Raw genomic sequence first — 16761 nt, 5'->3', positions numbered from 1 at the left:
GTGCATGACTGTAGGGATGTGGATTTGCCAGAAACTGCTCTTCCACCCACCATGGGCAGTGCATCATTGACACCTGGAACATTGGCCCACATGTGCGATTATGCCTTGCGGATCTTAAAAAGGGACCCCCGCATTGCCAAAATGATGAGGAATGAAAACTATTGGCTGGCCAACATCCTGGATCCATGCTACAAAGGCAAATTACACAACATCATGCCACAGGAGAACCTAGAGATAATATTGGCAAACATCAAGCAACTCTGGTAAACCATTTGCTTGAGGCTTTCCTAGCACACAGCAGCGGTGCTGGTTCTCCCACGAGCCGTAGTGAGCACAATGGAAGAGGTGTTCGTGGTTTACACAGCAGAAGTGGCATTGGAGACAGGGGTTTAATGACCATGTTGTGGAATGATTTCTCAAGTACCGCTCACACGACTGCTAATACTGCATCGATTAAAAGTGACAGGAGGCAGCAGTTGTTAACTATGGTTACAAACTACTTTTCCTCCCATATCGATGTTCTCCCTCACAGGTCATTCCCCTTTGACTATTAGGCCTCTAAACTGGACGGCTGGCCTGAATTGGCACAATATGCCTTACAGGAGCTAGCTTGCCCTGCCGCTAGTGTGTTATCTGAAAGAGTCTTCAGTGCTGCTGGATCAATCCTGACAGAAAAAAGGTCTGTCGACCCAAAATGTTGATGATCTAACCTTCATTAAAATGAACCATGCATGGGTTTCAAAGGATTTTGTCCCACCTTCCCCTGATGACACATAGGTTACCAGAAAAGTGCCTCGGTTTTTTCCTCCTCTTCCTCGGACTTGCCCAATTACGCCCTTTGCAGCAGCTGAATGTCCAGCCAACACATCAACATATGCCAATTTTTAAACCTCCCTAACTGGGCTGCCCACCCCTCCCCCAACGGCTGGGGTCAAGACCTGGCGCACCCGGGCAAGTGCCGTTGCTCTGAACAGGTGGATGGGCCCACTGATGGCCGACAGGAATGGCACAGGGCCCCTCATAGTACAAAACAGTGTCTCAGAAGGTGGGAGGGCCCACTCGCCGTCAGACACACCAGCGTACTATGAGGGGCCCTGTGCCAGTCAATTGTGCCCCCCTGCTTGGTCATGGCCACTGCACTTGCAAGTTGCAATACTTACCTCTCCCTGCTCCACCGCTGTGTAGTCTGGGCAGTTAAATCCTTCACAGGGACGCCACTAGAAATTTGGTGTATTGATCAATGATGGTTAAGATGTAGCTATGGCCTGTCCTGCTGGCCTCCACCTTCAGATGATCAAGGGCTACCATTTGAAATGGGCGTCAACTTACAAGCGGATGCAGTGGTGGTTTATGATCACCTTTCACAGTTGTGATAGTCATAGGCGTGTGACATTCCTGCCACCACTTTTCAATGTCTCCTCTCATGCCAATCCAATAGAATCGCCTACGGCCTGTGGCTTCTGTCTTTTGCACTCCAAAATGACCAGACACATCATGATAGGCAGTGAGGACCATGTGCACATCTCTCCCTGTGTTCACAATTTGATGGAGACGAGTAACGGTGATGTGATCCACGCACTGCGATAAAGCAATCCTTTCTTCACAAAGAACCTTTTTCGCTTTCTCCACAGACACAGTAATTGAGGGTCTGCATCGCCTCTGCAACATCTACCACGAGGTTTTCCCACGATGAGTAATTCCAAAATTTTTGCTAACACTCGACTTTGCGTCTATACTTGTATCCATGTAGTTTCTAGTAGCAGAGATTCTGGACTGGTTTACTGAGATTGAAACATATACGAAGATTTAAAAGTATCACAACACTGTATGCTGGTGTACGCTATGAATACCTTTCCCTTTTTCTACTTTTTTTTAATTCTGGTGTAATACATAGTGAGCCTGTGAGTGCCTGTGTCTGACTCCCGAAGTATAGGCGGAAATTTAACCATAGACTGGACACATCTGGTATGTGCTGATACAGTACCTTGTTTCAAAAATTAGCATTAAGGTATCATCTGTAGGATAACCAACTGTGGGGGGGACCTTCTTCTTGCCGCAGACAAGCACGAGACTGAGACAGAGTTTGTATTGAATAGGTCTGTTTTTAGTGCCCAACCTCCTGTCGACAACAGCAATTCACCACAGACGTTACACATTTCTCTGTACACAGGCCCCGGTACCTTCACTTCCTTTATAACTATAATCGTGGCGTCCTCTGTGTCTTTTCCACTGTGGCTGGCCTAGGCCCAACCACCACAGCGCTGCACCAGTCTGAGCACACTGTCCGTATCATAGCCCCAGGCAGTCTTAGTCTGCGGCTGCCGTCCTCTTGGCCACCCCCCCGTGACCGCCTCAACTGTCAGTCCTCTCTGGAGACTTTCCACTGTCTCTATTTCCTCAGGATAACTTCCTCTTTACTGTGCTTCCTTCGCTGACTGACTCTTCCAGAACCTTCCCTCAGCCTTTTATACTTCCAGTTCTGGTAACTCCGCCCACCATCACCTAACAGTTTCTCTGGCAGTTATTCAGTCCCACTCCTACACTTTCCACTGCCCTCCAATGGGCAAGCTAAAATACTCCACCCTTTCTCTTTATCTTAGCGGTTTCACAACTACACTGCACTACACCTCTGCTTCTCACTACAGGCTGGTTTGTCTGTCAGTCCACCTTCCCTACATCATCCATAGTGAGTGAGCGTGTGTGGGTTACGCCTTCTCTATATACGGTGAATCGGAGAAACAAATTTTTACACTATACTCGATACAGCTTGTATCTTGTTATACAGTACCTTTGTTCGACATTTAGCATTACGGTCAAATCCATACTATGTAAGCGTCTGAGAGTGACTACGGGACTATTTATATGGAGATTTCAATTGTACCCTAAAAAATTTATACTTGCTATCTTGTTATCCAGGACCTTTTTTACAACATTTTTTATTATGGTCAAAACCAAACTGAGTGAGCGCCTGAGGGTGACTATGGAAATATATACCGATATTTTCAATTTGGCCAACACTGTATACAGCAGAACGCTTCTGATACAGTAACCTTTTTAGCTATTTAGAATCTGGTGTAATCCATAATGAGCTTGTAAACGTCTGTCTGTTACTCCGGCAATATATTTGGAACTTTAAGATTACCCCAACACTGTATACAGCTGTACGCTTGTGTTACATAACCCATTTACAGCTTTTCATATTCTTGTGTAATCCATACTGGGCCTGAGAGCATTTGTGTCTGCCTCCTGAAATGTATATGGAGAATCAGAATGTTTACACTATACTATATATACCTTGTATCTGGTGATACTGTACCCTTTTTCAACTTATTTTATTGGGTAATCCATACTGAGCCTGTGAGCATCTGTGTCTGCCTCATGAAATATATACGGAGATTTACTGTTATCCATAGACTGTATAGAGCTGTGCGCTTCTGATACAGTACCATATATCTGCTGGTATTTTGGGTCCATTTTCCAAAACATGAGGAAGTATGGTGGAAGAGGATGCGGATGTGGGAGTGGAGGGCCACCTTGTACTGATGGTGGTGCATCTGCTGGTAGTGCCAAAAACACAATAGCAGCTAAGGCAGGAGGTGTTGAGCCAGCGTCATGGTGTAGCTCTGGAAGGCCTGTAAGGCTCCCTTTTCTGGGAGTAGGTAGACTGCTTTTAAAGCGGGAGTATCAGGAACTGTTTGTGGCTAACATTGCTGAAACAGCCTCCAGCTCTATCGCCTCCTCTTCTGAAGTTGTAAAAAATGCAAGCACTGAGTCGTAACTGCAGGCTTTTGGTCAGGAGCAACCCCTTTCCTTGTGTCCTTCACCCACACCAAAAGTGTGGGATTACTCCATGGAGCTCTTTTCACATACCATGCCTGGGTTAATTAAAAATAAGACCCATCATGTACTGGAGCAATGTAAATGGGGCAGAGCAGACACTGGAGCAGCATCTAAGGGGCCCATTTTACACTGGAGCATTAGAAATGGGGCCCATTATATATAGAGCATTATTAGGGCCCATGATACACTGGAGCATCATCCATGAGGCCCATTATGTACTGGAGCATTGTAAATGGGGCAGATCAGACACTGGAGCAGCATCTAAGGGGCCCATTATACATTGGAGCATTACAAATGGGGCCCATTATATATGGAGCATTATTAGGGCCCATAGTAACATAGTTAGTAAGGCTGAAAAAAGACATTAGTCTATCCAGTTCAGCCTATAAAATTCTGTCAGAATAAATCCCCAGATCTATGTCCTTCTAAAGAACTGAACAATAACTGTAAAATACAATATCGTTACGCTCCAGGAACACATCCAGGCATCTCTTGAACCCTTCGACTGAGTTCGCCATCACCACCTCCTCAGGCAGGGAATTCCAGATTCTCACTGCCCTAACAGTAAAGAATCCTCTTCTATGTTGGTGGAAAAACCTTTTCTCCTCCAGATGCAGAGAATGCCCCCTTGTGACCGTCACCTTCCTTGGTATAAACAGGTCCTCGGAGAGATATTTGTATTGTCCCCTTATATACTTATACATGGTTATTAGATCGCCCCTCAGTCATCTTTTTTCTAGACTAAATAATCCTAATTTTGCTAATCTCTCTGGGTATTGTAGTTCCCCCATCCCCTTTATTAATTTTGTTGCCCTCCTTTGTACCCGCTCTAGTTCCATTACATCCTTCCTGTGCACCGGTGCCCAAAACAGTACACAGTACTCCATGTACGGTTTAACCAGAGATTTGTACAGAGGCAGTATAATGCCCTTATCATGTGTATCCAGACCTCTTTTAATGCACCCCATGATCCTGTTTGCCTTGGCAGCTGCTGCCTGGCACTGGCTGCTCCAGGTAAGTTTATCATTAACTAGGATCCCCAAGTCCTTCTCCATGTCAGATTTACCCAGTGGTTTACCATTCAGTGTGTAATGGTAATGTTGATTCCTTCTTCCCATGTGTATAACCTTACATTTATCATTGTTAAACTGCATCTGCCACCTTTCCGCCCAAGTTCCCAACTTATCCAGATCCATCTGTAGCAGAATACTATACTCTCTTGTACTGACTGCTTTACATAGTTTTGTATCATATGCAAATATCAATATTTTACTGTGCAAACCTTCTACCAGATCGGTAATAAATATGTTGAAGAGAATAGGTCCCAACACTGACCCCTGCGGTACCCCACTGGTCACAGCGACCCAGTTAGAGAATATACCATTTATAACCACCCTCTGCTTTCTATCACTAAGCCATTTACTTACCCATTTACACATATTTTCCCCCAGACCCAGCATTCTCATTTTGTGTACCAACCTCCTGTGTGGCACGGTATCAAACGCTTTGGAAAAATCAAGGTATACCACATCAAATGACTCACCTTGGTCCAGTCTATAGCTTACTTCTTCATAAAAACTTCTTAGATTGGTTTGACAGGAGCGATTCCTCATAAACCCATGCTGATATGGCGTTAAACAGTTATTCTCATTAAGATAATCCAGAATAACATCCCTCAGAAACCCTTCAAATATTTTACCAACAATAGAGGTTAAACTTACTGGCCTATAATTTCCAGGTTCACTTTTAGAGCCCTTTCTGGAGCATCATCCATGAGGCCCATCATGTACTGGAGCATTGTAAATGGGGCAGATCAGACACTGGAGCAGCATCTAAGGGGCCCATTATACACTGGAGCATTACAAATGGGGCCCATTATATATGGAGCATTATTAGAGCCCATCATACACTGGAGCATCATCCATGAGGCCCATCATGTACTGGAGCAATGTAAATGGGGCAGATCAGACACTGGAGCAGCATCTAACAGGCCCATTATACACTGGAGCATTACAAATGGGGCCCATTATATATGGAGCATTATTAGGGCCCATGATACACTGGAGCATCATCCATGAGGCCCACCATGTACTGGAGCATTGTAAATGGGGCAGATAAGACACTGGAGCAGCATCTAAGGGGCCCATTATACACTGGAGCATTAAAAATGGGGCCCATTATATATGGATCTTTATTAGGGCCCATGATACACTGGAGCATCATCCATGAGGCCCATCATGTACTGGAGCATTGTAAATGGGGCAGATCAGACACTGGAGCAGCATCTAAGGGGCCCATTATACACTGGAGCATTACAAATGGGGCCCATTATATATGGAGCATTATTAGGGCCCTTGATACACTGGAGCATCATCCATGAGGCCCATCATGTACTGGAGCATTGTAAATGGGGCAGATCAGATCCTGGAGCAGCATCTAAGGGGCCCATTATACACTGGAGCATTACAAATGGGGCCCATTATATATGGAGCATTATGTGGAGCTCATCATATACTGTATGGAACATTATATGTGACTAATTATTTGGTTTGGAGAAATATATGGGGCTCATTTTTCTGTATGGCGCACAATGTGGTGGCCATAACACTGTATGGAGTAATATACTGTCCTGTTTTTGAGCTATTGTACAATTTAAAATAGATCAGTCATGTCATGTAAGCAGTGAAGTATTTGTCATTGTACTATACCTATATACCTATATTTCTGTGGCGTATTGGAGCATCATGAGTTGTGGTATGTGTTAAAGTGGAGCACTGACACTCTTTGGCCCAGGGCACCTGGAGCCAGCCCAACCCACCCACAACTTTAGCCAAATAACCCCCAGTTTTCAATGCGTAACTATTATTAGGAAGTAAATTAAGGTTGACAAGCTTCAGTTATAAGAATTGATGTTTTTGGCATTGAAATGGGCACTGTAGGTGTGTTTAATGTCTTTCACTCCCTGCTGACTTTGCTTCCCCATTGACTTGCATTGGGTTTCGTGTTTCAGTCGGCCTCCGACTTTTCCCTATAGTCGGCCGATTTCGGAGGAAAGACAATTTCTGCACCAGCATAGAAGAGGTGTAATGATGTATAGTAGGTTTCTATGAAGACAGTGGCTAGATGATAGAGTCACAGACACAGGTATACGTGAAAGTAGTTTGTATTAAACAAGCAGCACAGAACAGCACAGGTGCTGGCGGAGCCAGATAATGACAGCAGTGGTAACAGCAGCAGAACTCAGTCCAGTAGATAGCAAGTTGTACACCAGCACTGTGTAGATGTAAGCAGACAAAGTCTTAAGAATGCAGGCAAGGACAGTCACTTAGCCCTCTCCCTTGCGGGAGGGGAATCTTCGGGCACAGTGCAGTGGCAGAGAAAGTCACTAGGTAATTGATACTGGATGTGCAAAGGTAGCAGGGATAGTCTCTCAGGTGGAACGCACACAGCAGTCAAGATCTTCAGCGCATACCGTGAGTGCTGTAGTAGCGGTGAGCGGTGGAGGCAGAGCTGGAAGGAGCCTTCAGGCCGACACCTTCAGAAGGTCCAGGCAGCGGCAGTTAGGCAGCAGGTAATCCAGGTGGATTCAGCAGGAAGGAAGGAGGTAGCACAGCGTGCAACTCCCAGCTAGCAGATCAGGTACAGAACGAGATATACAAGCAAGGTAGTCACGTCCAGGAAAGCTATTTAAACCCGGCGGGCGGGACCAACAGGCGGTGATGTCACAGGAACCAGTATGGCCGAACGAAGCCAGGCTTAAGGGCAACAGTAAGGGCAAAGTCCGGAACACAGCAGAATAGGAACGATGCTTACATTATTCCCCCCTTAAAGAATGTCCTCCGGACAATCTTCGACCAGGCTTGTCCGGGTACCTTAGATGAAACTGCTCCAGCAGCCGCGGAGCACAGATATTCTCCACCGGTTCCCAGGAATTCTCCTCGACAGAGTATCCTTGCCACTTGACCAGGTATTGCAACTTCCTTCTGAAGATCCGTGAATCCAGAATCTTCTCCACGACATATTGTTCATGTCCATCAACGAGCACTGGAGCTGGAGGAGAGGAAGTACGCCCTGGGAAAGAATTTGGTACAACTGGCTTTAGTAGGGAAACATGGAACACCGGGTGAACCTTCCAGGCAGGGGGTAATTTCAGACGCACCGCTACCGAATTCACTAGAGCCACGATCTTGTATGGCCCTACAAACTTCTGCCCCAGCTTGACAGTCGGTGCCCTCACCCTCAGATTCTTGGTAGACAACCAGACCGTATCTCCCACCCTATACACCGGAGCCGGCCTCCTGGTACGATCTGCTGCTCTCTTATACCTTTCCTGCGCAGTCGTCAAGGTGGTCTTCAGAGCTTCCAAATTCTGCTGTAAGAAAGAAAGATGGTCAGACACAGCAGGCACTGCAGCCTCCTTGGGGAACTGCGGCAAGATGCTTGGGTGGTAACCCTGATTAGCAAAGAACGGTGACTGCTTAGTCGAGGAGTGCTGCGAGTTGTTATATGTGAACTCTGCCAGGGGAAGCAGATCTACCCAATCGTCCTGCAGATGACTTAAGTAGCAACGGAGGTACTGCTCCAGGGTCTGATTCGTACGTTCTGTCTGTCCATTAGTCTGTGGATGATAAGCCGAAGACAGACTTACTCTAATATCCAGAGCTGCGCAGAAACACCTCCAGAACCTAGACGTGAACTGCACCCCACGATCCGAGATCACCTCATCCGGGACTCCGTGCAGACGGACCACCTCTTGAATCAACAAGTCTGCAGTCTGTTTTGCTGTGGGTAATCCAGCGCAAGGGATAAAGTGTGCTGCTTTAGTGAGGCGGTCCACGACCACTAGAATGGTGTTCTTACCCTTGGAGACCGGTAGTTCAACAATAAAGTCCATTGAGATGGATCTCCAGGGACGAGATGGTATAGGCAAGGGTTGTAACAACCCGGAAGGCGACGCACGAGGCGTCTTGAACCGAGCACATACCTCACAGGATGACACGTATCCCTCCACGTCCTTCCGGTACGAAGGCCACCAGAAGTACCGAGCCAGGAACTCTTGGGTCTTCGTTATTCCACGATGTCCCCCAATCTTAGAATCATGGATCAGTCGGAGGACTTCAAGTCTTGTCACCTCTGGTACATACAGCCGATTCTCCTGTAACCACACTCCTCCATTGTAATTTAGGCTTACTTCGGGGGTAGGTTGCCTTAGCAACGGATCTGCTGCGTATGCTGCTTTGATCTCAGACAGAAGATCCTGATGATGGATTGCAGAGATGAAATGAGCGGGAGACACAACAGTACTAGGAGACGACTTAATCACTTCCTCAGGAGCAGCAATCCTAGATAGCGCATCTGCCTTACCATTCCGTGCCCCCGACCTGTAGGAGATGATGAAGTTGAATTGGTTTAGAAACAAGCTCCAACGTGCCTGACGTGGGTTCAAACATCTTACGGACTGCATGAATTCCAAGTTTCGGTGGTCGGTAAGAACTGTAATCGGAGTTGAGGACCCCAGCAGCAAGTGTCTCCACTCCTTGAATGCCGTCACAATCGCCAGTAACTCCTTGTTCCCTACGTCATAGTTCTTCTGCGCCGGGGATAGCTTCTGAGAAAGAAAGGCACAAGGATGAAGAACTGCCTTCTCACCTCCTCTCTGTGACAACACTGCGCCGATGGCGACATCCGATGCGTCCACCTCAAGAGTAAAGCTCAGGTCTGGGTCTGGATGTCTTAAGATGGGAGCCGACACAAATTTGTCCTTCAGCCGTGTGAACGCCTCCTGGGCTTGCGGAGTCCACCGGAACGGTACCCCCTTCTTGGTCAGTTGGGTGATGGGAGCCACAATCTCAGAGAAGTTACGGATGAAGCGCCTATAGAAGTTGGCGAATCCCACAAACCTCTGAACTTCTTTCACCGATCCTGGCGCTGGCCACTCCTGGATCGCTCTGGTCTTTTGATCGTCCATCTGGAGACCCTGTGGAGAGATGACATAACCGAGGAACTGCACTGTTGCCCTGTGGAACTCGCATTTCTCCAATTTGATGTAAAGATGGTTATGCAGCAGGCGTTGCAGCACTGTCCTCACGTGGAGCCGATGTTCCTCGAGATCACTGGAAAAGATTAAAATGTCATCGAGATACACAACCATAAATACATCAAGCACATCTCGGAAAATGTCATTAACAAAATGCTGAAAGGTTGCAGGAGCATTTCGTAGTCCGAACGGCATGACCCGTGATTCGAAGTGTCCATAACGGCAGCGGAAGGCCGTCTTCCACTCATCTCCAGACCGAATTCTCACGAGATTGTAGGCTCCCCGAAGATCCAGTTTGGTGAATATCTTAGCCTGCTTCACCCTCTCCAGTAGTTCAGAGATTAAGGGTAGCGGGTGCCGATTCATGACCGTTACCTTGTTTAAATCACGGTAGTCCATGCAAGGACGCAGACCCCCATCCTTTTTCTTCACGAAGAAGATTGGTGCACCCGCAGGAGAAGTAGACGGTCGGATGAAGCCCTTGGCGAGATTCTCGTCGATGAAGTCCTTCAAGGCCTTTAATTCAGGACCAGACAAAGGGTAAATACGCCCGAATGGGATCTCCGCCCCAGATATCAGTTCTATCGGGCAATCATAAGGCCGGTGGGGAGGTAACATATCTGCCCTCTTCTTATCACATACCTCTGCCAGATCCTGATACTCCATTGGTAATTGTCCCTCAGTCGTAGTTACTACCTTGGGGATAGCAGCGACCTTAGGAATAGCGGGGTTTCTGTTAGAACTTGGAGGGAACTGCACTTCCCTGGTCTCCCAGTTGATGCGAGGATTCTGAACCTGGAGCCAAGGTAACCCCAGGATAATAGGAAAGTGAGGAGAAGATATTAGTAAAAAGGACAAATGTTCCACATGTTCCTCTCCAATGCATACCTTCACCGACTCAGTCTCCATGGTTACTGGTCCCGATGTAAGTGGTGACCCGTCTACTGTCTCCATCAAGACTGACGACTCCCTCTTCACTGCCCTGATTCCATGCTTCCTTGCAAACGCGATATCCATGAAGTTTCCACTGGCCCCGGAGTCCAACATGGCGGCGCTCTCGACACACCGACCCTGGAAGCAGACCCTCAAGGATAGGTAATAGTGGGAATTCTTCTTAGTAGCGAAGGAGGAAACGACGGATGTCATCGAGATCACCACTGCGTTCAATGGAAGAGATGCCAGCGAATTCATATCGGCAAAGTCCAGGTCTCTCTGATTGTCTCTGCCCCCCGAATTGTTCAGATCTAGGACGCAGGACTCCCCCGCCTCGGAGTTACAATCAATGATAGCTGCAGCCGTCTTACGTCTCCTGACTGGACACTCGGAGATGAAGTGACCGGTCCCCCCGCAGTAGAAGCACAGGTTTTCCTTAAAGCGATGCTCCTTGCGGGCATCAGGAGGATTTCTACGTACGGCATCCACCTGCATCGGTTCGGGCTCGGGCTCGGGATTCCTCCTGCTGGTGACATCTCTAGAGGGAGAAGAGAACGGAACAGTGTTATTAAACCGTAGATCAGACCAGCGCTCCTGTCTGCGCTCAGAGAGTCGATTGTCAATGCGGATGCAGTGGTTGATGAAGTCCCCAAGAAGCACGGGCGAGTCCCCGCGTGCCAGTTCATCCTTAACTGCCGTAGACAATCCCCTGCGGAAGATGGCCTGCTTGGCTGCCCCGTTCCAGGTGGTGTCTAAAGCCCATCTACGGAAGTCCAATGCATACTCCAGCACCGAACGCTTCCCCTGCCGAAGGGTCAGCAGCGTCGTCTCAGCAGTATTAGCTCGGTTCGGGTCATCAAACATCTGCGTCATTGCGGCAATGAAATTGTCCATAGAGTTAAGCAGAGGGTCGTCGGTCTCAATCAAAGGGTTGGCCCACGCGAGCGCCTTACCAGACAGCAGCATGACTATGGTCAGAACTTTGGAGCGTTCCGTAGTGAACTGTGGGGCATGAGCAGCAAAGAAGATCCGACACTGGTTCAAAAATCCTCGGAATTTATCCCTCTCACCAGCGAACCGGAAGGGTGGAAGCTTCGGGAAGGTCGGTGTAGTATCCCGGGCAACACCTGCTACCTGCGCGGCTGGGGCCTGTTCCAGAGCAGCAATCCGATCGAGCTGCATAGGAATCGCTTGCTCCAACGCCAGAACACGATCACCCTGAAGAGGAGCTGCTTGTTCCAGCGCCGTAATCCGATTTGCCAGTCGTTGCAACTGTGCCTCTGCTGCCCCGGCGTTGTGTTCGATACGTTGCTCCAGCATGTCCAGCTGGGTCCTAATGCCTGCCACATCCTGCCGTATCAAAGCAAGCTGCTTGCTTACACGTTTCTCCAGGGACTCTACACCTGCAGTCTCCATATTGGTGGCTTGTATATCCTGTAATGATGTATAGTAGGTTTCTATGAAGACAGTGGCTAGATGATAGAGTCACAGACACAGGTATACGTGAAAGTAGTTTGTATTAAACAAGCAGCACAGAACAGCACAGGTGCTGGCGGAGCCAGATAATGACAGCAGTGGTAACAGCAGCAGAACTCAGTCCAGTAGATAGCAAGTTGTACACCAGCACTGTGTAGATGTAAGCAGACACAGTCTTAAGAATGCAGGCAAGGACAGTCACTTAGCCCTCTCCCTTGCGGGAGGGGAATCTTCGGGCACAGTGCAGTGGCAGAGAAAGTCACTAGGTAATTGATACTGGATGTGCAAAGGTAGCAGGGATAGTCTCTCAGGTGGAACGCACACAGCAGTCAAGATCTTCAGCGCATACCGTGAGTGCTGTAGTAGCGGTGAGCGGTGGAGGCAGAGCTGGAAGGAGCCTTCAGGCCGACACCGTCAGAAGGTCCAGGCAGCGGCAGTTAGGCAGCAGGTAATCCAGGTGGATTCAGCAGGAAGGAAGGAGGTAGCACAGCGTGCAACTCCCAGCTAGCAGATCAGGTACAGAACGAGATATACAAGCAAGGTAGTCACGTCCAGGAAAGCTATTTAAACCCGGCGGGCGGGACCAACAGGCGGTGATGTCACAGGAACCAGTATGGCCGAACGAAGCCAGGCTTAAGGGCAACAGTAAGGGCAAAGTCCGGAACACAGCAGAATAGGAACGATGCTTACAAGAGGGTTCTTCACGGTAAGAGCAGTGAGGCTCTGGAATTCTCTTCCTGAGGAAGTGGTGATGGCCAACTCACTGAATGAAATTAAGAAAGGAATGGATGCTTTTCTTGTAACAGTATACAAGGGTACAAATAACAGAATATTATAGGTAGACGGTTGACCCAGCTTAGGGGAAGGAATTTTGTTCCCTATGGAGAAAATTGGCTTCTACTCTGTGGGTTTTTTGCCTTCCCCAGGATCAACAATGCAGAACAGCTTCACTAAAAATAGGCTGAACTAGATGGACATAAGGTCTTCCTTCAGCCTTCAAAACTATGTTACTATGCTTTGCGAAAGTCGGGTTTCATGACACCCGACTCGACCCGAAAAAGGCAAAGTCGCTCATCTCTAATGGCGAGTATACCCGCAGTCCATGGGCTAAGATATCACAGAACAGTTGCTAGCCCCATGTCCGGGCTCATGACAAATGCCAACACTCCACAACTGCAGCCTGATCAGACCTTGGAGCCGCTTTAGGGGAAACGGGAGTTTTGTCACCCTCACTTTGGTTTACCCCCACATCACGGGCTTGGTCCTGTTAGCCCCAACATTGATTTGTGGACTTTTCCCATGCTCTGGTACAACATCCTGAGTGGGTTTATACCACTCAATCAATCTTATCAGCAGTTCTAGGTTTCCTATGTTCCTTAGTCCTTACAGCTGTATGGCGGCCGGCAGATCCCGTACCATCCGATCGACCACCATTCTCTCTACCATCTCAGTTGGGGTCAAAAACTTAGACTGGAGCCACTTCTCCACCAACTGCAACAAGTCATTTGCTTGAGACCTGGCAGGCCGAGACTCAACATTGGACCACTGGTACACCCACTGATCACCCCTTACCTTTGGGGTCTCTTCATGACACTGTTGATGCTCCAGTTGCTGCCACTGCAACTGCAGTGCCTCTTGCTGTTGCCACTGTAATTGTAGCTCCTGGTGCTGCAGCACCTCTTGCTGCTGCTGGACCTGCAGCACCTCTTGCTGAAGTCGTTGCTGACTGAGCACAAATTGCTCCAAAAGTTCCTCCATTTATCCAGCAGACTTGCTCAATGATCTGTAGCACTCTTTGGGGTATGCCTCAGTTCAAACTGCCACACATGCTCCAGCCATATGAAGTGCAGCGGTAGCAGACTTATGAAGTGAGGATGCAGTGATTTGTTTAAACACAACACTCCTTTAATGCATTACTTCATGGCATTAAATGTCCAATTCACACACCAGAGCATATAATATTAGTGCATAGTATTAGTGTCCATTTCATAGCAATACATACTACACGGCATCCTTCTCTTTACACAGTCACTAAACATGCTGGACCTCCCTTTGTCCTGTTACCGTGGGCGACTGCACCGCCGTGTCAATGTCTTTTACTCACAGCTTTCCACAGTCCATGATATCCTCCGGATTTCAACCGGGAACCATATCCTCCTGTTTGCAGTTGATAAACATGCCAGTCCTCATCTGACTAGTTACTGTGGATAACGGCACCGCTGTATGCGCTGTAGGTGCCAAGCTATTTAGCTGCCCTGGCTGCTGGCCCCGCTGGCCTGTGTTGCCTCACTCAGTTATAGCTCTGCAAAGCCAAACTGCTTTGCACATAGTACACACCAGACTGACACTGATGCTACACCTTACACATGCAATACCCTTTCCTGCAGGGCTTTCAATAAAGGAACCTGTGGCCTTCAGCCACATGGAAAGCACGTTCCTGGAATGAAACGGACTGCACGACTACCATCCGGCAGTCTGTGTCACAACACAACATCCCAGAGCAGGTTTTTCCTACATCTGCCTTGGACACTAGCATGTCCAAGGCTAGCACTTATTTTATTTTTAGTCTGAATTGCAGTCATAGCTATACTCGTGACTGCCATGCACTCTTAAAGCCTTCATACACCTCCATGGACATCCTGGGGAGTACACACAGTGAGCACTACCTGTGAAATTGGTCACTGCTTCACCATTGCAATCATAGCTATGCATGCAACTGCAATGCCCCCTCATGGCCTCAATATGCCTCCGTACGTATCCTAGGAAGAACACACAGTGACTCCTACCAGTGACCTCAAAGATGGTAAAGAAAGTGAGAAGTCAGACGTGGAGAGAAGAATATGACAATGTTACTGAATGTTATGCCAAACAGGTGCCTAAAGAAAGTGTGTCAGTTGCAGAAGCTGCATTACAGCCATTGATACCTCCTATACAGTATACATTCCCAATTACTGGACATGTGCCAACTGTCAAACGCAGAATTCAGAATATCGTGAGACTTGTACTGACTGTCAGATGACCAACCCAAATATTTCTACCTTGTTCCCAGTTATTTATGTAGATGGCACTCCCTATGCCTCTTGTCCAGCAACCATTGTAGCTCCATTAGTTAATCCTTCATGACAGCCAATATGTATATTTACTGACCTGAGATATAAGGGAATATCATCCCCATACAGGTGACAATCCAGCAGCTGTCGGCTGTCCACTATATCTGACAACTTGCTGTATCACAAATGATCGGTGTTGGCACCATCCATATCTGTTTAACCCCTTAGTTGCTGCTGTCAAAAGTGACTACATCAAAAAAATGGTTAATAGATTTTGGGGGCTTGCACTTAATCTAATTGACACACCGAAATCATGATTGTGTGGTCCTGATGCTTGTCATATCAGTTCATGGCCAAATAGTGGCCTTAGAGTCTGCTGGCTACAGTGGCCAGTTCAGAAGTTAGTGACATTTAGGTGGTAAACAAACACTTTTTCATTCCAGCTATATCACTTTGCATTAATTCCTGAAAATCACCTGAAGGGTTAATAAACTACCTGACAGCAGTTTTCAATATGTCAGGGGGTGAAGTTTTTAAAATGGTAACATGTTTGGGGTTTTCCAATATATAGCACCCCTAAATTTACTTCAAACTTGGATAGGTCCCTCAAAAAATAAATTTTGTAAATTTCATTGAAAAAATGAAAAATTATTGCTACATTTTTAAACCTCTTAAAAGGTTAGCAAAATACATTAGCGTTTTCAAAATGGTGCTGATGTAAAGCAGACAGGTGGGAAATGTTATTTATTAATGTTTTTCTGTGGTATGACTATCTGGATTAAATGGATAATCATTCAAAGTTTGAAAATTGCAATTTTTTTTACATTTTTGTTAAGTTTCTGATCTTTTTTTTTATAAATAAACACAAAATATATCAAACTAAATTTTCCACTATCATACATTATAATGTGCCACGAAAAAACAGTCTCAAAATCACTGGGATTTGTTGAAGCATTCCAGAGTTATGACCACATAAAGTGACATTGGTCAGAATTTTAAAAATTGAGCCCGATCACAAAGGGGTTAATGCAGTCTATAAAAAGAATAGTGAAGAAAAAGATGAAGATGACATGGAGGTACATGATCAAAAAAAACAGGGAAGACAGGAATCAGCAGTTCAGAATGATCCACAGCACCACATGAACAAGATCCAGCACCCAACACTGCATGGTGGGGGGACATCATCATCATTTTTATCCTACCCATGTAAACCTCAAAGCTTACACACTGACACTCAACCTAGAATTGTCTGGGCAGCCCCTAGCAGTGGCGGATTAAGTGGACTATGGGCCCGGGGCTGTTCATAAAACCTGGGCCCCTGTACCCCCCTTCCCACCTGAGCGCTGCGGTCCCCGTGCGGGAATTGACAGCCGTACGGACCGCAGCACTTGGTTTGCTGCCGGTCCATACGGAAAACCCGCCACA

At 47.2% G+C, this 16761-nt stretch overlaps 1 protein-coding gene across 3 annotated transcripts in view; it reads left to right on the top strand.

The window, feature by feature from the left end:
• The window catches only part of SLC4A9 (solute carrier family 4 member 9), a 983109-nt gene that overhangs the window by 159701 nt on the left and 806647 nt on the right, over positions 1-16761 (top strand). The gene's annotated exons all lie outside the window — the stretch shown is intronic.

This window comes from Dendrobates tinctorius, unplaced genomic scaffold (assembly GCF_039654945.1).
Source record: "Dendrobates tinctorius isolate UK_male_01 unplaced genomic scaffold, ASM3965494v1 ptg000036l, whole genome shotgun sequence".
In the NCBI taxonomy this organism is placed as follows: domain Eukaryota; kingdom Metazoa; phylum Chordata; class Amphibia; order Anura; family Dendrobatidae; genus Dendrobates; species Dendrobates tinctorius.
This window is presented reverse-complemented; position numbering and strand designations above follow the sequence as displayed.